General features: G+C 48.9%; 1 protein-coding gene across 2 annotated transcripts in view; it reads right to left on the reverse strand.

Moving 5' to 3' along the window:
- Positions 1-12,893, reverse strand: part of LOC135383899 (uncharacterized) — a 39,336-nt gene extending 26,443 nt beyond the window's left edge. The window contains exon 1 of one of the 2 annotated variants that reach the window (XR_010420134.1): positions 12,820-12,855. The gene's annotated coding sequence lies outside the window, so the exon portion shown is untranslated. Of the gene's footprint in view, positions 1-12,819 lie in introns of both variants that reach the window. The other variant, XR_010420135.1, reaches the window with a different exon arrangement.
- Between the last annotated feature and the right edge of the window lie 7,780 nt (positions 12,894-20,673).

The following is a 20,673-nucleotide window of genomic DNA, read 5'->3' on the forward strand; positions in this document are numbered from 1 at the left end:
TACGCTGGGCTGCAGTGTCCGGAACTATTACTCCCCGGTTCTCGAGGATGGCTTGCTCAACGCCAGCGATATTCACTGGAGTGACTGCAGTTGGACGAACGTGTCATGTGGTTCATTCGTCACCTTATCCCGTCATTCACCAAACTGCCTGCACCATTCGTACACTGTTCCCTTTGACATCGATTGTTTCCTATACTGTACCCGTAATCTTTGCAAAATCTCAGCTGGTTTGATGTTTTCTTTCATAAGGAACTTGATTATGCATCACTGTTCCACAGCTACAGACACACTATACTCGCTGCCATGATAGCTGCCGCTGCTGCACATGCTGCATGTGCCGCTGACCCGAAAATGATTACACGTCGTCCCCTGAAAGTTTTGTTCAATTACATTTAATTGATTTTTCTCGAGCAAGAGACTCAGTCCACCTTCAATGACCCTTGTACTTCAGAACAAGTTTTCTTGTTCTTGTCGGATGCGACACGCCGCGTTTTAGGTAGATGTAGATACTTTAATGACCGAATCATCTGTAGAGGAGCAGTTGTTCCTTCAAACGAGTCCTGACCGGTGGCGATGGAATCTCCCAGCGGGCAGATGTTTGTGGCCTCCCGCTAGGACGGTGCCGGTGGCACCCGCTGGCAGGCGCCGTTGGCGAGTGGCAGCAGTGGCGCGTTGTCGTCGTCCACGGTCCGCCACACATCCAAATATAGGGACTGTGCGACAAAGTGGTGGCGCCGCGATGCGGGCTCCGGAGAAAGCACCATGCGTGATAGCCGCCGGGTAGCCAGCTTTGTTTACATGTGAAGTGCGAGCGTCTTTTTTTGCCACACTGGAACTGTTTCATCGCTAACTGTGCAAGCACCTAAAACAACTCTTCACTAGGGACCGGATACTTATTTCTCGTGATTTATATGCTTCCAATACCACTGAGGGCAGTAGACTCGCAGCGACTAGCGTTCGTGACGCGCCTTCGGCCATTGCATGAGATGTGCCGCGTGGGCAACATGAGCGAAAATATTTATTTCGTTCTAGTTTCGATGAAACTGAATGAGGACCTGCAAGATGATCAATGATTTACAGTTGCCACTGTACGGTGCCACTGTGACGGTGAAACGCCGCCGGATAGTGTATCACTGTCAAATGCACCGACCAAACGGCAACTTATTTCGAGATAATTATTGAGGTGTTTCATCGCCAGTGCCTAAAGCCGAAACAATGTCAGCATCAGACCACGAGACGGCAATGTGCGCTGACTTTCAATGGTCTGTTGACACCGCGAGACGTTTTTTAATTTGGGGCCTCCTCTGCGATCCCAAAAACTATATAGAACAAGTTATTTTTTCATGCAGTGCGCACCCGGTAGCTTGAAGGAAGCGCGGAACTCTATATCATCCACACTCGCTAATTTGAGGGAATCGCTAATTTGTTGTGAGGAGCACATGGGCTAGCTCCTGCAGCTTTCCCGGAAGGAGTCTTATGAACTGAAGCAATTATTTTATTCCCAGCTTTACGAGTCTCACAGCGAGAATGGAAGTTCTACGTTGTCCAAAAAATTTACTATTTGCGCACCGACCATTTCACAACAGTCGTGCCGCAAACCCCCTGCGGTAGCCGAGGTAAAAACTCATATGTATATAATTTCTTCTTTGAGGATCTCTTTAGCGTTATTGTATCTGAAGATACTGGAAAAACTGCAGTACAAGTTCGGACAATATGTTGTTACCACACGTGTTTATTTGTATGGATAAAACGGACGCACGATGTAGATTTCAGTGACGAAGCTATGTGCGCAGTGATGTGCCAAAAGGACGAATACGAGACTCAGTTAAGAACAAGATGTTACAAGTGGCTGGAGTCAGAGAAATGAACCTATATAGTCTCCGCTAGCAAGCCAGGATTTTGTGAGACATCAAACATCATCGACGTATCACGTAAAGGTGTTTTGACACAGACAGACGTGAGTGGTTGTATCTCCTTCCGCACTGTTAGATGGATTATAAATACGGTTGTTGCATTGCAGTTTGTCTCCATTCTCTTCGTTCGCGCCCCTGAAAGGTTTCACATTATTTGCACTTCGAAAATAAGCCCTCCTAATTACGGCGGTCGCAGTGATTTCCCCAGAAATTCACTGCTGGTGGGGGGTGCCGAGCTTTCAAGGGGGGGGGGGGGTATGCTTGGTGAAGGTTCCACTTACGGAATTTTTCCTAGACACGGGAAGAATCGTGGCACAACGGTGACATATCTGAACAACATTCCCGTTTTATTTGTACATGTTATTAAGTTACAACAGAGTACATGACAATACAAATTCATTATGAACGGCATTTTAACATTAAGATGCATAATCACACGACCGACAAAGAAAAAAAACTAGCACCTTGTCTCACGAAGCTCAATGAACACCTAGCAACCAACGATGAAAACCTTAGACGAAAGAAGCAGAATACCTCGCTTGATTGAGTTGGGCGCAAATGATTCTTGATGATCCACATTGAGTTTGCGAGCACGTGTTGTTGGCCGACCTGGGTGGGGGTCACCTGAGAAATTTCAGGGGAGGTGTTGCAAAAATGCAGGGAGGGTGTACCCCCCCCCCCCCCCCCCCCCCCCAGGGGGTGGTGTAGGGAAATCCCTGGACGGTCGCCACGCAGGCTACGGTTCCACTTGAGAATGCATAGAACGGGCGGCGTGGTATCACCACGTCGGATACTTCCAAGACCCCACTGGCGGCGCTGTCGCGACGGAGCAGCGCGCCCCCTTTAGGTTCCGCACGGTGCCTATACGTCGCGTAAGCTGCCCTATAGTTCTTGCAGTGATACATTACACTTTAAATGATTGCAGCGTTGCTTGCGAATATGCCTCTGCACTGTACTGTTATTTAGTGTTGGGAATGCCGGGCCATTTTTTCAATCGCGCGATTTCGGGATTGTTCGGGACGAATCCCGGGATCCCAGGACGTGATTGCGGTATTGAGATACATCCGGAACAGCGCGCGCATACACATTTGTGCAGCAAACCTGCCGTTTCGTCTATGCTTTTCTTGTGTCTGGCTCCTCAGCGCCCTGTTTCTACATGTCAATCAAAATATTCATCATAACTTATTGCTTTCCATTGTGTTTTAGTATGCGGCGCTTTTTATAAAAAGACTGATGACGCCTTTGTTACGTTCTCCTCAAATAAGAGACTGAGTAATTTTGTGCGCAGTCGCCGTGTGTAGCGCTACTCCATTTATTTGAACTGGACGAAACCAAGCTTCGACATACAAAACTGAATCACCGAAGCATGAAAACCTGAGAAGCAACAGGAAATCAATGCCCCAGGTTGCTTAAGATGGTATATTCGTCAAGTGAGTGCTTCATGTTGCATTGAAGGAGACGTGTGTGTCGGGATTTCGTAGAAGCTCCCAAAAGGCGCTTAAGATACTCCGTAAAGCGTCCAGTCCATCTTCGGCACGCAATAAATGAAACCGCACGCTGGATGAATCGCATGACTTCTGCGGGAAGTCTCTGTTCTCCGCTTAGGTGCTCATCGTAGAAGCTAAATCGGCCCCTGTGATCGCCAGTCCTTTTTTTCGTTTTTCTGTTCACGAGCACGGTGCCACCCACGCCGTTTGACGCCGGCGATACCCCTCGAAAGCGCAAAGCAATGCACGGGGATCCGGCGTGAGTGTCACAGACGTGAATAATCGAAGCCCCTCCCCAAGCAGCACAATGTACTGAAAGTCAAGTGCAATAGGGGTGGACGGTATGTGTCTTATCAATGTTCTTTAGTGTAAGAGTCTACCAAAGTCCGTGTAGGAACATGTTTATTCTGTCATGGCTAGGTCACGACTGCACGGTCGGCTGTTCTATCAGCTGGGGCACAGCTGATGCGCATGGCGCGTGCTCTTTGTCGATGCGTCATCCACTACATTCCTCCCCTCAAGACGGAACGTAGCGGGACGGCTGTCTCCGGTCTCTTTTGGGATAGCGTGCCGGTGGTGGTCTGGGAGGGTCGCCGTGCTCTTGTGTAGGTGGGGCTGGTGCCAATGACGTCTCTGACTCCGGCCAGGGAAGGGTCTGTGACGGTTCGGAGCTATCGGCTGTCAGGCGAGTCTTCAGGTGGTCGGCATGAACTCTGCGTCGCCGGCCACCAGCGAATCGGACCTCGTAGATGACCGTGCCCACTTTACCGGTTATGGATCCCTTAACCCAGTGTCGCCTGTCCATCGAATCAGCAGCCCAAACTGGTTGGCCAACCTCAAAAAGTCTGTCCTGCGCACTCCGGTCGTAATTCCGTTTCTGCCTGGTCGCAGCATGTAGGCGGTGCGTGTCTAAGGCGGGTCGTAAGAGGTCAATAGCCGTTCTGATTTGTCTTCCAATGAGGAGTATAGGTGGAGATTTGCCTGTCGTTGCATGTGGTCTGACGCGGTACTGCGTCAGGAACTTTTGAATTCCATCCTTGGTTGTTCATCCCCTCCACAAGGCGGACTTAAATGTAGTTTTCTGCTTGTCCGTTTGACTTTGGGTGGTAAGGCGGTGTAAGAACGTGTTGAATGCCATGCTGTGTTACAAAATCCTTGAAGGTCTGGCTGGTGAATTGGGGTCTATTGTCTGCTATTGTCTGCTCAGGAAACCCTTGGCGGACGAAGATGTCTTGCAGCGATGTCGTGGTGGCCGAGGCAGAAGTTGTCGGCATGTACGCCACCTCAGGCCATTTGCTGTAGGCGTCGATAGCGATGAGGAAATGCTGATGTTTGAATTCAGCGAAGTCACAATGAACGCGAACCCATGGTCCAGCTGGAGGCTCCCATTGATGGAGAGGAACAGGCCGCTTTTGTTCACTGAACTCTGCACATTCTTCACAACTACGGCATAAGGTCTCAATGTCCTTGTCTATCTTCGGCCACCACACGTAAGTCCGGGCAAGCATCTTCATCTGGCCGGTGTGACCGGAACGCAAGGCATCTAGGACCTTAGACCTGAACTTCTTCGGAATCACCGTTCGCATCCCCCAGACGATACAGTCGCTAAGCACTGTGAGCTCAGTTTGTCGGGCAGCAAACGGTTCAGCATCCGGAGGTACATGAGAAGGCAATCCTTCCAGAATGTACCGGTATAGGCGTGAAAAGAGAGGATCCCTAGCTGTTTCCTTGGCAATGTCATCAGTAGAGATAGGGAAACTGATATCGGCAAGATGAGACGGCGGAATATCAACGTGGTTGACTTCCTCCTGGATCAACTTGTCGAATTGGGATCCGGCCCTACTGCTAGGCGTGACAAGCTGTCAGCAATGTCTGTCGTTCGCTTGTAGATAATGTCGTATGAGTAACTCATTAGGATGAGGGCCCACGTCTGTAAACGATTGGCGGCCGTTACCGGTATTCCCTTGTACGGACCAAAGATGGTTGTCAAAGGCTTGTGGTCCGTGTACAGAGTGAACCTACGTCCCCACAAGTACTCATGGAACTTCTTGACGCCGAAGATGATGGCAAGCGCTTCTCGCTCAATTTGAGCGTACTTTTTCTCGGCAGAGGTGAGCGTTTTGGAAGCGCGGGCGATGGGACGCTCCTTGCCATCAATCCTATGAAAGATGACTGCCCCCAGTCCTTCGGATGATGCGTCAGTAGCAAGAAACAGTGGTTTTGCTGGATCGTAGTGCGCTAAGGACTCGTGCGCTGATAATTTGAGCTTCACCGTCTCAAAAGCTTCGACGCATTCGGAAGACCAGTACCAGCGAGACTCTTTACGGAGCAACTCGTGAAATGGTGAGCAGATGTCTGCCAATCCAGGTATGTACCGGTTGTAGTGCTGAATCATGCCCAATAGCGCTCGTAGTTCCGAAACATTACGTGGTTCGGGCATATTCAGTATAGCTGAAATCTTCTTGGGCGATGGTCGAAAGCCTTCCTTTGAAACGATTTGGCCCAGGTACTCGACTTCTTGCTTGAAGGCGCATTTTTCTTTCTTTAAAGTGAAACCAAAATCACTGAGACGCTGGAAAACCTTCGCTAGGTTGGAAAGATTGTGCTCTAACGTAGTTCCAGTGACGATGATGTCATCCAAGTAACATGCTACATAGTCCAGTCCAGCAGTAACTTGCTCCATCGTTCTCTGGAATATGGCAGGTGCGGAAGCTATGCCAAAAGGCATTCGATGAAATTGAAAAAGTCCTTTGTGGGTGTTGACGACTAATACCTTCTTTGCATCGTCGTCTAGCTCCATCTGAAGGTATGCTTCTGATAGGTAGAGCTTCGAGAAGATGACCCCTCCATTCAGCTTAGCAACTCTTCTGGACTAGGAAGAGGGTACTGTGCAATGTCTAGCTGCGGATTTACCGTCACGCTGAAATCACCGCATACGCGAACTGTGCCGTTTGGCTTGGGGACAACGACGATGGGCGTAGCCCAAGAGGACGTTTCAATCGGGGATAGCACTCCATTAGCCACCTGTCGCTCTAGATCGCGTTCTACAGCCGTACGGATAGAGAATGGTATTGGTCGTGCTTTGAAGAACTTGGGCTAGCTGTCAGGTTTGAGCTCAAGATGAACTTTCGTTTTTGTACATCTTCCCAGACCGTCTCGGAATACAGCTGGGTACTTCGTCACGAGTTCTTTGAGGCTACTTCCCAAGACCGGAGAACTTTCCCTGACGCAAACGAACAGCTTGTTCAAGTCGAGCCGGAGAGCGGATATCCAAGTTCCGCCCAAGATGTTGATCGCATTAGCTTCAGTGAAAATTGCTTCCAACTTAAAACTGTGTTCCTTCCAGCAGACATCCAGTTGTTCTCTTCCAAGGACGTTGATCGGTTTTCGATTGAAGCACTGCAGGCTGTGCTGCACTGACAGAAGTTCTGGCATAGCATTTCCCAAGTCGCTTTGTTCAACAGCGTTGCTTTGGACCCTGTATCGACCTGAAGAGAAACCTTGTAGCCGGATATCCGGCATGTAATGAATCTTTCGTCATTTTCGTCCACGGAGAAGACATTGGAGATCGTGACAGATTGAACTTTTCTCGCTGAAGCAGATTTGTTCCTTGGCTTCTGCGATGTACGCCCTCTTTGCTGGCACATACTGGCGATGTGCCCTCGCTTGCCACATTCGTGACACGACTCATTGCGGAACCGACAGGTACCAGCGTCATGGTTGTCGTTCCCACAACGAAAGCACTTAACTGTATTCTGTTTTGGTGGTAGAAAAACCTTTCCAACGTTTCCAGCGAATCAGGTGTCCAGGTCACGAGATCCAGCTTCAGCTGCTAGGCTGCTTTCGACAAGTCGTAATGCTATGTCAACGGTAAGGTTTTTCTCCAGTACCAGCTTCTCCCGAATGCGCTGATCTCGAAGACCGACTATGAAAGCTGTCAGCAGGGAACACGAACGGATGTCAGTCTCAGTCTCGTATTCACAAGCTGCTACAATTGCACGAAGGCGATTGAGGAAATCCTTTACGGGTTCGTTCTCTTCCTGTCGACACGAAAAAAGCTTGGCCCTTTCAAACTCCTTGAATCTCTTCGGAGCAAAATGCTCATGCAGCGCCGTCACCAAATCCTCAAATGGGACCTCCGTAATGTTCCTCGGTTGAAGAAGGTGATACAGGCGCTTGAAAACCGCAGCATCCAGAGAAGAAATCAAAAGACTCCGTTTGTCGGTTTCCGATGTGACGCGAGCTACTTGCAGGGCTGCTCTGAATCGGATGCAGTAAAATTTCCACTCATCCTTCTCGGAATCGAAGACTCCCGGCCTCTCAAAACGAAGAGCAGCAGTACCAGTGAAACGGCCCTCCACCTGGTCTCCTGTAGCTCCACCGGTAGCTCCACCTTGTTGCTCGCTCGTCGCCAAATTGTAAGAGTCTACCAAAGTCCGGGTAAGAACATGTTTATTCTGTCATGGCTAGGCCACGACTGCACGGTCAGCTGTTCTATCAGCTGGGGCACAGCTGATGCGCATGGCGCGTGCTCTTTGTCGATGCGTCATCCACTACATTTACCGCCGTATTCTTGAACAAGCCTCGACTCGACGCTCCGCCTCGACTCCAACGAGTGGAGGAAAGTGGCGCTGCTCCACTCGAAGAGCCCATGCGTTTCATGAACCCGCTTCGGGGATTCCTCCGCAAAGGCGCTCCTCGAGAAACCGTCCTCGAATAAAGCTGTAGTCTCGTCCCCAGCCGTCTTTCGGGACCACTCGAAAATGTTAATTATCGTGCTTAAAACACACTTATGGCATGAAAAACAAATGTAATGCTTTACTTTATTTCGACCAACGTGCATTACAAATACAAACACAAAGGTCTGCAAGTGTATGAAGAAGGGTGCAGGTGTTTCGAACAGGGAAACAGACTGATAGGTTTCCTATAGTTTACTGGTCTGGCAATTACAACCACAACGGCAGCAGCTAGCTTAATGGCATGGTCACTTCGTATCAAATAATATGAAAGATGATGTCACTGCTTGTCACTCTTCTATGTTACAATATGTGGCGCGAATGACTGTTTGTTAGCAGATGGGTACGTTTACCCAACGCCTTGAGGGTAGCTATAAACAATCAAACAAACAAAACAGATTTTACAACAACATCCCGAGCAAAGAATCGGGGAGACCATTCTTGGGGTGTCACCGCGAGCATGTCGTACGAACTTTTATGGCCCTCAATCGCGCTCCGCCTAAACGGTGGAGCCTGTTATCCCACCCAACAAACGGAATTCGTACTATTGGAACAACAACTGCAAAAAAAAAAAAAAACGAGAGAGAGAAAAAAAAAACATGAATGGAAGATTTGTTGAGCCGTTTCGGTGATAGCTGGAGCAGGGGTTGGGCCAGCTTGATACAGTATAAAGATTACAGGAAAACATTGAGGAGGCAGATCATATGTTTATTTTTTTAGATGTCCAGTCAATGCACTGTTTCTTTTTTGCACCACTTTTTGCGTGAAAACATCCTTCAAACACACCTTCTTTGTGTTAAATAGCGCGACAGAAGGAACATTTATTACACCTTGTCTTGAAAAGTGTGCTTGCGAGAAGGAGTGGGATTTTTTCCACAACGCGGCACACCGTCGTTTCTGACACATTCACAATGTCTCCCGTGGCGGTCACAATGTCGACGGGCAGCTGTAGCACAGGAGGTAGAGGCAGCCCACGATTGCACACATTTTCCTCCACAGGCAATGTATCCAAAATGCTTCGTACGGTTTTCTTCATGAAGCGGTACCGTATACCATATGAGGAACTCGTGATCATCAAAATGGTCAAAAGGGGTTTGATGGACCCTTATTGAACGTTGTAGCTCAGTGGTAATGTTGTCAGCACCCAGTTCAAGGCCATCGTGACACAAAACTCAGTCGATGGACGCAGCGAACGACATGCCTTCCGCCATGACACCAGCCAAACTGGAGTTGAGGAGCGTTCTCGAGGTAGCATCGATGCTACCTCGAGATTTTCGAGGAATGCACGGAGGAATTCCTCCACTCGAGGAGCGTTTCGCGTCAAGGTCGATTTATGAAGCGCAAAACCGGCCTCGAGGAGCAGCTCGAGTCGAGGCTCGTTCAAGAATACGGCGGTTAGTTTCACGAATCTGTTCAAGGCCCTTCACCTACCCGTCCACCCCTATTGCACTCGACTTTCAGTGCATTTTGCTGCTTGGGTCGCCACACAGTGCAGAGCGGGCGTGATACGCGGGCGATGTCTTATCGCCATGCTTATCGCCAAGAGATGGTAGCTACTTTTAGTATATCGGAAGGCGTTCACGATAACAGTTCCGAAAGCATGATAAGCCAATCGCACTGTTTCTTTCAAACTGGTCACATCACATTGCTAACTTCCTTGCTACCGCACTTGCAGCTTCATTGCTGGTCACATCCATTCCTAACTTAATAACTTCCTTTGTTGTATCGTTTTTGTAGAGCTCTTCCGATGTGCTAAAAGTCGCTAGTAGCGCGTGATACGATGCTACACTTTCGGGTCCAAATCATCAGCTTCTGACACTACCAAGGAGATCTCACAGTGCCTGCAGATGCGAGTTCCAAATTACTACCCTAAATGAATTTTTATGCTCCATCTCGTTCTGCGCTTTTGCTGAGTTAAAATCCTACTGGACTGCCCTAGTTGGCTAATAAAAAGCTTCATACGTTCCACTCCCGTCTGCGATATTTGTTGATGTGTGCTTATATGTTTAATTTTTCACAAGCTTTGGAAACACGCCAGCCTCACGTCTTCTATGTCCTTGAGCACCAAAGCAAAATATCTCGCGTTTGCACGCACCGAAACGAACGAAGTGAAGTGGAACCAAGTAGTCACGTTGACCAAGGCGCCACTCAACACAGAGGTCACAGCGTAACAATGTGTACTTTGCGCATTGGATATGACAAGACCTTTCTTTCACTTTCTTTACTTTTTGATGGGCGCTGAGAATTCAACAGGAGAAAATCAGCTTTCTTATGGTTACTCAAAATCTGAATGGAGTTTCTGGATGAGGAATGGGAAGTTTTGTACGAAAATGCCTGTGCATGCCTCTTGCATGTGTATTGCGGGCAACAATGAGGAAGTATTAAGAACTCTAGAATACAATATTGCGGATACTCACAACGCTAGTTCAATTGGGCCAGTAAGCTTTCCATCAAACAGGTTACAATTGTGAATACGGTGAAATGTCGCTCGTCATAATAAGAGCTTTTTTAGAACGATGTCAGCTTTTCAGGCGGAATTTCCTCAGTTCGTGCGAAAAAAGTGTTTTCCCTCTGGTTGTGATAAATGCAGCGCAACGTTATTTTCTGACATAGTAAACTATAATGAGAAGTGAATTGCGTAAGGACGATGCATTTCGTGCGGCGTAAAGGAAATAAATGCGGAACTGAATGCAGTTGCAGAGCTCGTCGTTTCTGAGCGGTGTCTGTGGTATTGCGTGACATCAACAACAGCTGTATTTTTAAGATGAGGAATGGGGAGTTTCAGGGGCTATACTCTGCCCCATTGCGTGACATCCATCTCCAAAGAGATGCGAATTTTATTCATTCACGCGTATAGACTTTGACGTGTTAACATTAAGGGAAGCGTAAACGGTATTGATTTTAGCACTGAATTTCTCAGTAGCATCGCAAGATCAAGAACCACCAACTTCTGCTTCTTCTACGCGGTTTTGTAGTTAGACGTTATATGTGGGGTGTGCCAGGCATCTGGCACAACTTTAGCGTTCCTAACCCCCGACTTGACTTGCACCAGCCTTGTAAGAGTGTCAAAGTACTTCAGAAACCCTCCTCGGCTTGAAGCGTTCTTACGCAAAGTGCTCGACTTGATACGTGTGGTGAAAATTTCAAGTCATCGCTCGAGCTACCTTGAACCCGTCTTGGATAGCTCGATCTCCAGTACGGCAGCTTCGGGGTGCCACGTGGCACTCAGAATGTTGTCTTGTCCTGGCTTTACGTGTGCGTCATGAATTTTTTTATACGGCCTTTGTACAAGTGTTGGTGCCAGACGACAGGTGCAACACATATTATGAGTCCTGACGCTAAGAAATGTGTTTTCATACTGCAAAGCAAATTTTAAGTGCAAAATTGTACGAAAATCTTGCTCCCAGGCGCAGTTAAAGTTAGCACGCTGCAAGTAAGCCAGCGGGAGGGTTCATGAAACACGCTAACCGTCTTGAGCGAAGACAGGTCTGCACGAGTCAAGACGCGGCTTCAAGTCAAGTCGCATCTACGAATTCGGGGTTAAGTGTCCCAAATTGTAGCAACGTCTTTCTAGAACATGCTCTTCTGTATATTTTATCTAGTAGGGTAAGGTGGGGCATGGTGAGACAGAAATTTGCAATTTAACGTGAAATTTTTATTTTTCGTGTTTTCCAAAAAACTAGCCATAGACACATTCTCAGAGGTCTAGAGCTTCTGATTTGCAATGCAGAACGAACGTAGCCAGTCTAATGTAAACATAGAACAAGAAATTCAAAAATGCAGATTGCCTCATCTTGCCCTCGGGTCAAGACGAGACATCGCGTGGGGCAAGATGGGACACGCCGTGGTAATGAAGTATACAAATTAGTTTTTGCAATTCAAGCAGACAAAGTGAAGCCCGTGGGCCCCTACACAACCCCTGAGCCCACCACACACATGACGCGCAATAAACCCACACAGAACCCGGTGCTATTTCGCTCCACCGTCCTTTGCAAACAAGGCACCGCCCGTCTGATGTGTCGCTGGCCTCTCGCTTTTGTGTGCGCTTCTGCTTTGCTGGAAATATAATAGGAAACAGGAAAGTTTGCTGCAAAATCCTACGCAATATGCAAAGAAGAAATCTCTGAGGAACAAGCATAAAGCCACCTAATAGTTGACTTATTCGTTTCTATATCACATTGAATTTAAATTGCATTAAACTTAAATTACATTAAATTGTCGCGTCTTGCCCCGCGCATATCATAAGATGCATTAATTTTTCTGTTCAACACCGGATAACCAAGAATGTCTATATTTTGCATATATATCTAGATGAATGAATAAGGAAATAGGATGTGAACTTACATTGACAGAAAAAGCCTGCGAAACGCTTCTGCACAGATTACAAGAAAAGGACTAGAGAAAATCGCGGCATTTTGGTGGGTCTTTACATTCCAGGCAGAAGTAATCGATTTTTTTTTTCTCTTCAACGCATACACCAATACGTACAATTCTCACGTGCAATAAAGCGGACATGTAGAGCCACCTATGAGTAAAGTTTCAAGCGCATGTAGCAACGCGTCTCTGAGACAGACGGCGTCGAGCAAAAAATGTCGCGTCTTGCCCCGTGTCTCATCCTGCTTCACCTTACCCTACTTGAATCCCAACGTGACAGGTTCGGACCTGACTTACTGGACCACTTACCGGAAAAAGTAGCGAATACAATAGCGGCGCTACTAGTGGCGCCGCTATGCCCAACACTGGATGGTACTGTGCATATTCTGAAGGTATATACACCTTGCGGGACGTCAAACAGGTCTGGCAGCTATAGAAGCAGGATGAAATACCTAATCTACCCTTGTAAATCAGTCGATGTTATTCTGGGACTGAGAAACCGGTACGATAACGTCGAAGTTCACACAAGAAGCCTGCATGCACAAAAAAGCCTGCGCCTTACGCTGATCTGCGCTTGCGCTAACCTGACTTAATAAGCTTAATCTGACTAGCCTTATCTTAATATGATTAACCCCACTGATCCGCCACTTGACCGCGCCACTTGACCGCAGGTAAAACTCGTCAATCCGTCGACAGTAAGCAGACGGATAAGTTTGAGCTTGGGATTCGCAGGTATCTCGATCAAAATGATGTCATTGCAGAAAAACCGGTATGCGACACATTCTGGCGGGGAAAATTAAATGCACATATCCGCATTGGGCATTAATTTTGGACTTACTGCGCATCATCTCAAGACCAATATCAATGTAAAATAATATAAGTATCTTGGTATAAGTAGTGGTATAGTTTATGCTGCATGCTGGCTCTGTGGCGGGACATAGATATTGCACCATCTTTAGACACAATCGCAAACGAGGTGCCTATACGGTAAGGTGTTGCATGTACGGTAGCGGAAAAGTAGCGGCATAGTATTTACGTTACTTTTATTTGGTATCGGTATCGGTATCGCGTTACGTTTTCAAATTTGCAGCGACGCTAGCATTGCGCTACTTCTTTTAGAGTAGCGAATAGCGGTATTCCGTTACTTCGTGATGGTAGCGGGTACAACACTGGTATCATCGCAGCGCAAAGCTGTCGTCAGTAATACTGCAATAGCAGACGCTGCTAGCCCGGTCAAGTGACACCCAAGGTAACGAAATTTACCGGAAACGGTACAGTTAGGACTGTCGTGAATCATCCTTTTGCTCTCAAACTGATGAGGATTTGCTGAAGTCGCCTTCCAATGGAGGTATCGTGTGGATTGGAAGCCTTGGACCCTTCGGTCCACGCTAGCTCGTGGCGCTAACATTCGCATCAGAAGCCTGCAGTCTCCCAGTGTCCACGTGAGCATACATTTTCTCATAACGCTCTTGCCAAATCGATATTATTCCAAACGGCTTAATCTTGATGCACAGCAATGGCAACGAACTACGAACGAGCGCTTTATCCTTGTATATTATCTCTTCTTACCGAGCGCTGATTCTAGAAAGTTTCACCTTGCTATTCTCGAGTCAATCCTTGAGGCTTCGAGTGAAGAGGTTCCAGTATCTTTGGATTGATGGAGCTGAATGGGAAGCTAGACTTCCAGATCAAGCTAGCAATCTAGAATGCCGGGAGTCGTGCTTTCCTGCTCTGCGTTCCATCAGTTCATGTAAGCATGACGAAACACAAACTTTAATGGGCGGAAAGCACTTCAACCTCTACACTCTTAGTAAAAAGGCTAGTAAAAAGGCTGTAACGACTGCGGTTACTATCCTCGAAGTGCGTTACTAGTTGGTCACCAGCTGAATATTAGCTAAGAGTTGTGGAAAGCAGTACATGCTGCCGTTACTAGCCAGAAAGTTTTGCTTAGTAGCTGTTACTACATGGGTACTTATGTTCGCTGTATGACATTTTGTGCCCGTTAATTTGGGATGGAGGCGGCATTATCCCAGTTAAACAGTAATTTGATATAAAAACACAGCTGTTAATAGAGTAACAGTATATTCAATAGGGGAGAGGCTTACGGTAGCGTATTATTTGCTCCTGAGTGAACCGTATGCGCGCATCCACACCCAAGAAGTCGCTTCGCGGCTAGTGGCGGCTTCGTAATCTCAAGTTGTGCTACATTATATCAGTATCTGTTGTCTAGCAAATGACAACCTGCTAGGACGAGCTGTCCTTTGGTTCACACTCATGCTTTAAGAATATGAGTTTGTGTAGGCGCATCTCCGAATGTCCCTCCGCCCCACCCACCTACAACTAGAGGTGACAGATCTTCGTATGTTTGTTACTACTTCTATATACATGTCAGGAAATACGTTGGCGCTGGAAAATTCAGCATTCGCTTTTTCCGAAATTATACGCAAGCCGTGTATGATATTTTTATTTAGTTTTTACCAGTCTAATCTTTGTAATTTTCACTAGGTGGAGGTCGTGCTTTTACTAGCCAAAGGAAGCGTTATCAGCTAGGATGCTACTGCTGGAGGTAGTGCTCTTTACTATATAGTCTCTGCAGTTAGTAAATGTTACTACCGCCAGTAAATACTAGTTACCGCTAGTAAATGTACCGCAACATTTACTACCTACAGTTATTGAGTGATATTAAACGGTAGGAACAACTTATTTATTTACACATGGTAAACAAGACTTTCGTGCACGAGTCTGCACTTCTTCAGGTTACAAAAATATAAACATGGTACAGGCACATATATACAGTTGAAGGGGGAGTTGAAGTCCCCCTTCAACTGTATATATGTGCCTGTACCATGTTTATATTTTTGTAACCTGAAGAAGTGCAGACTCGTGCACGAAAGTCTTGTTTACCATGTGTAAATAAATAAGTTGTTCCTACCGTTTAATATCACTCTTTGATTTACTCACCACCGGCAACTTGACATCGCCTATTTTTTCTGGCTTCGTACCTACAGTTACTAAGATCTTAGTGGCTGGTGTGACAAGTAAGTGCTTAGTTTTTAGTTAGTAAGCGCACCGACCTTACGCTCCTCCTAAACGGCAGCAATTCATGTCAAGCCTGAACATAAGAAGTCCGCACTTTCAAGTACCGAGAACATAGTCGCCCCAATACAACATTGGACTCTTCCCAGACTTGAACTCAAGGTGCTCTTGTTGCGGTAAGACGGTCAGCCACCCCTGTGGTGGTGACAATTCGGCAGGCTTACATACGAGGGGTGTCTCAGCACAATGCCTTGCGTTGGATGTCTTGTGGTGAAATGTGGCTCAAATGTGCCACTTCTGAGTTACAGAATGACTGTACCGTCACTCAAGAAACGATACAAAACAACAAAAGAGCCACACGGCATGCAGGTGATGACGAAATTCACTAAGTCCAGATATATTTGGAAAAGGTTTTTGATGGGAAGACCTATATTCCTGTTTCTCTCGAACTGCAAGACTCCGCAGAAAAGAATCACAGGAACACTCCCTGTAAATGGATAACAGAAAGCCAGGGTCTATTGGATACGCACAGTACAAGAAGACGCGCAAAATGTCGAACTTGAAAATTGTTGCTATATCACTCCTCTGCAAAAGGATCTCCATTTCTTCTTGTGTGGAAGGAGTTGTGGGGAAGCGGTAGAGGGTCCCTACATAACGACGAGCTACAACATTCCTGAGGCCAGATGGTAATGACAGTGATAGAGCGTCTCGTGTGGTCGTCGGCTGCGACGGTACAGGCTGAAGAAGATGGCTGGCCGCATGTTTCATTGGGCACCTCGTCATCGTCTTCGTTGTCTGTACGGCAGGACCAGACGTGAACGTAGACGTGGACCAGCAGTGGATAGCATGCTGGCCATGTCACGTCGAGACTGGGAGGTGCCCAGGTTGGAATCCCAGTGCCGGCTGTGCTCTCTGGGGTTTTCTTGGTTTTCCTGAGACGCTTTCAGGCATATGTCGGCACAGTTCACTTAGAAGTTGGACGAGGACGCACGTCCCCCAGGGCGTTAGTCGTGACCACGGTGTAAGATAAAGATCTTTATCTTACACCGTGGTCGTGACTTTGCCCACCTCTGTGAGGCCGACAACGGCGAGCCCTTAATCGCCGCCACCACCGTCTCCAGACGGTCCACCACAGATACTCCCCTGACCATTCACAGGGGCGTCTGTGCAAGAGTGGTGTTGCATTGAACGGTGCGCTTTTAGGTTTGCCCGATACGTTCTGGCCTGCGTAAGGCCAACCTCCATATAGCGAATTTTTTGTGACTGCAGTGCTCGTTCTTCTTCCTCTTGTTCCGCCGCTCAGTTGTTCCCTGGCACCAGCTCCATGCAGACGGCGTCGGAGAGTCTTGCCTCGATGTCACTGCTGCTAAGAAAGTGAGAGCTTAGTGAAGTTAGTCTTTCGAAAAAATGCACTTAATGTCAAAAATTTTTACAGATAAATACAACAACTGTGCGATGTGTGAAGAAGTGACAGCAATAGCTGTATCGTCCACGCGCAACCGTCCGCGTTGTTGCGCCACGTCGGTCAGAAACCACAGCCTATCGTAAACGTCAAAAACATGTCCAAATTCCTTATCCGGAAACTTCTCCGCAAACTCCGACGGACGCGCACTCATTTTAATTATACACGTCTGGGACCGTTTACCTCTCTTGGCCACTGATTCGTGCTCGCGTACTTGTTCGTTCTCCTGTCTTCGTCTCTTGACCTCGGCTCCGCGTTCCCTAACTTTCAGATCTTCTCGGCGTCTTCTCATCGCAACCGCTATGCGTTTCCTCACTGTTGGGTCACGTTGTTTTGGTGGTGCCAAAGCGCGTTGGGCAGCTTGTTCACCCGATGTGCGACGCCGTTCGCGTGCTGCAGCGGCGCGCCGAGCACTGAACTCCCTGTCTGCGGACGGCGGACGCACTCTCCGTTGCCGCCTCATAGCGTCTGAGTGATACACTGACGGCGCTCGCATCCCACACGGCTGTCGCTTTTTTTTTTTTCATCTGCTCTTTAATTCCCTAGTGCGCCAACCAATGGCGCGCCGAATAAGAAGTTACGGGCCACGACACCGTGACCTTTCCAAAAGCTCCCTCATATACAGCTGTCGCTGTAAAATGGTGTCCAGTAATGCAGCGGGACGGAAGGCATATTCAATACTGCGAAAGGAAAAGGCATTTCTTCGCAGAGAATGTTTGGTGTTCTAGCGGTGCAGTAGGATAGGCAGCGAGCAGACGAGGCAGCGGGACGTAGGTGGAACAAAATTGTAGCAGAAGGATCGTAGCGTCGAAGAATCGTGATTGGCTGGCTTCGTGTTCATCCGCAGTTGACACTTCTGGAATTCGCGGATGCTGGGCGAAAATGTCTGGCATGGTCTTGTTGGAATTAGAGGAGAGAGAAAGGGGTAGTCCGTTGGTGTCGGCTACCAGATTCCAACTGGCCCGAGGATGTTTATTTACTCGAGCCACGGAGCAGGTGCTGGATGTCAGGGATTGACTATGCGGCTGCTACAGGGCTCCCCCCCTAGCGACCTTCCGGCGGCAGGGAGCGAAAACTGGCGAGCTTGCATGCCCAGGATACATGGCGTGGTTGATGATTCGGGTGACTTGGGTGGAGAGGTGAAGCTGTACAGTTGTCCACGGAAGAGGGTGCCTGGATTTGTGGTTGCTGGGAAGGGGGGTGCTGAGGGACACGTCGAGGAATGCCGGCTTCAGGCGATGGACGGAGACTGTGTCCTGCCAGCCGTTCATAAGGAGGGTGAAATGGTGGGTGGTTCTGCTGGTCACAGGGAAGGGGCCAGAGTACGCAGGCTGCAGTGGCTTCCTGACGGCATCGCATTGCACAAACACGTGAGAACATGCATCCAGGTCCGGGTGTCTGTAGGGCGGACCGGGCTGGGCTGGCGAGCGGTGTGGCACCGGGCGTAACGAAGACATAACACGGTGAAGACGGGATACGTAGTCCTGTTGGGCGTCGGGTTGTGGGTCTTCTGTGACGAACAAAAATTCACCGGGAAGTCGAAGCGTTGTGCCATAAACCAGCTCGGCGACGGTACAGTGAAGGTCGGATCGGAGGGCTGTGCGTATTCCAAGAAGAGCAACGGGGAGTACTTCGAGCCAGGGTGTATCAGCAGTGGCACGCAAGGCGATCTTGAGCTGGCGGTGTAGTCTCTCGACAAGCCCGTTCGAAGCGGGGTGATAAGCTGTTGTACGAATACGTTTGGCGCCCAATGCGTTCGTGAAAACGGCGAAGAGGGCAGACTCGAACTGCCGACCTCTGTCAGTCGTTATGATGGATGGTGTGCCGAAACGGGAGATCCAGGTGTTGATAAGAGCCAATGCGACTGTTGGAGCAGTGGAGTCAACAATGGTCACCGCTTCGGGCCAGCGGGTGAAAGTCAACGGCTGTCAAGATGTAGTTGAAACCCTGGGAATGCGGAAGTGGACCGACCAAGTCAATGTGAACATGGTGAAGACGGGCGTCACGTGGCAAAAAAGGTGCTGGCGACAGACGGGTGTGGCGCAGGGTCTTGGTTCTCTGGCACGGCAAGCATGTGCGCACCCAGTGCTTGATATGAGCGTGCATATTTGGCCAGACGTATCGGGTGCCAATGAGCTTTCGTGTGCCTCGGACTCCGGGGTGGGAGAGAGCGTGAAAGTGCTCAAAAATGGGACGGCGTAATGCGAGGGGGGCGTGGTGAGCCCTGTGAAGTGTCGCAAATCACGGCTGCCGTCGCCCCTGGGAGGTGAACATCTTGAAGCTTGAGGCTGCTGGACGCGGGCTTCGTGCGCAGTACGGCCAGCTTCTCATCAGATGACTGAGCAGTCACAAGGAGGTCGAGAGACAGAACGGCTGAGCACTGCGCTGTAGTGGGTATGAGCAGGGTGGGTATTCTACTGAGAGCATCGGCCACGGGGTTGTTGACGCCGCTTACGTGCTGTATGTCAGTGGTGAATTCTGAGATGAGGGCCAGGTGCCGGATTTCTCGAGGTGTATATCCGGTACCAGAAGATGAGAGAGCATGAGTAAGTGGCTTGTGATCTGTATATATAGTGAATGATCGTCCTTCCAAGAAGTGCCGGAAGTGCGAGAAGGCGATGGGCTGCCAAGCAGAAGAAACTCTCTGCTGCATGACGGCGCCGTCAGCACTGCTCGAAGCGTCCACCATGATGCAAGTAGGGGCATCGTACCGGGGATGGACAAGAAGAGTGGCGTCGTCGATGTCTTGCCGGATTTTGTCGACGAAGGCGGCGATAGAGTCGTCGGACCACGGTAGCGTGGCGGCGTCGCGTTTTCGGGAAGAGAGTAGAGCTTCCAACGGGGCCAGTGTGGCAGCACAAGATCGTATCAAGCGCTGATAGAAGTTGGAGAAACCGAGGAAACGTCTCAACTGTTTGACGGACGTGGGACGAGGAAAATCCTTGATGGCGGCGACTTTAGAAGGCAGAGGAAGGATGCCGTGCTGGTTAACGCGGTGACCCAGGAAGTCAAGCTCCGAGACGCCGAATTCACTTTTTGCGGCGTTGATTACAATGTCGTAATCTCGAAGGCGAGCGAAGAAGGTTCGTAACTGCTCGGCGTGCTCTTATGGGGTAGCGCTGGCAACCACAATATCGTCCATGTAGGCATAGATGAAAGGGAGGCCAAAGGTGACAGAATTAATGAACTGTTGAAATCTCTGGGCTGCGTTACGCAAGCCGAACGGCATACGCAGGAACTCGTAGAGACCAAAGGGTGTAATGATGGCAGTCTTCGGAATATCGGCTTCCGCCATGGGTATTTGGTGGTAGGCGCGCACCAGGTCAATTTTAGAGAAAACGGTGGCGCCTTCGATGTTAGCGGTGAAGTCTAAGACGTTAGGGATGGGGTATGTCGGGCACCGTTGCGCGGTTTAAGACACGGTAATCACCGCAAGGGCAACAGTCTCCCGTCTTCTTGGGCACCATATGGAGTGGGGATGCCCAGCTGCTGCTTGACGGTCGGATAATGCCAAGATCGAGCATGTGCTCGAATTCAGCCTTAGCGATGGAGAACTATTCGGGAGCCAAGCGACGCGGGCGAAAGTGAATGGGCGGGCCTTGAGGGACGACGCGGTGTACGACGTCGTGCTTGACCGGGCGAGTCCAGTCGGGGTGCCTGGTGAG

This window comes from Ornithodoros turicata, chromosome 2 (assembly GCF_037126465.1).
Source record: "Ornithodoros turicata isolate Travis chromosome 2, ASM3712646v1, whole genome shotgun sequence".
Classification (NCBI taxonomy): Eukaryota; Metazoa; Arthropoda; class Arachnida; order Ixodida; family Argasidae; genus Ornithodoros; species Ornithodoros turicata.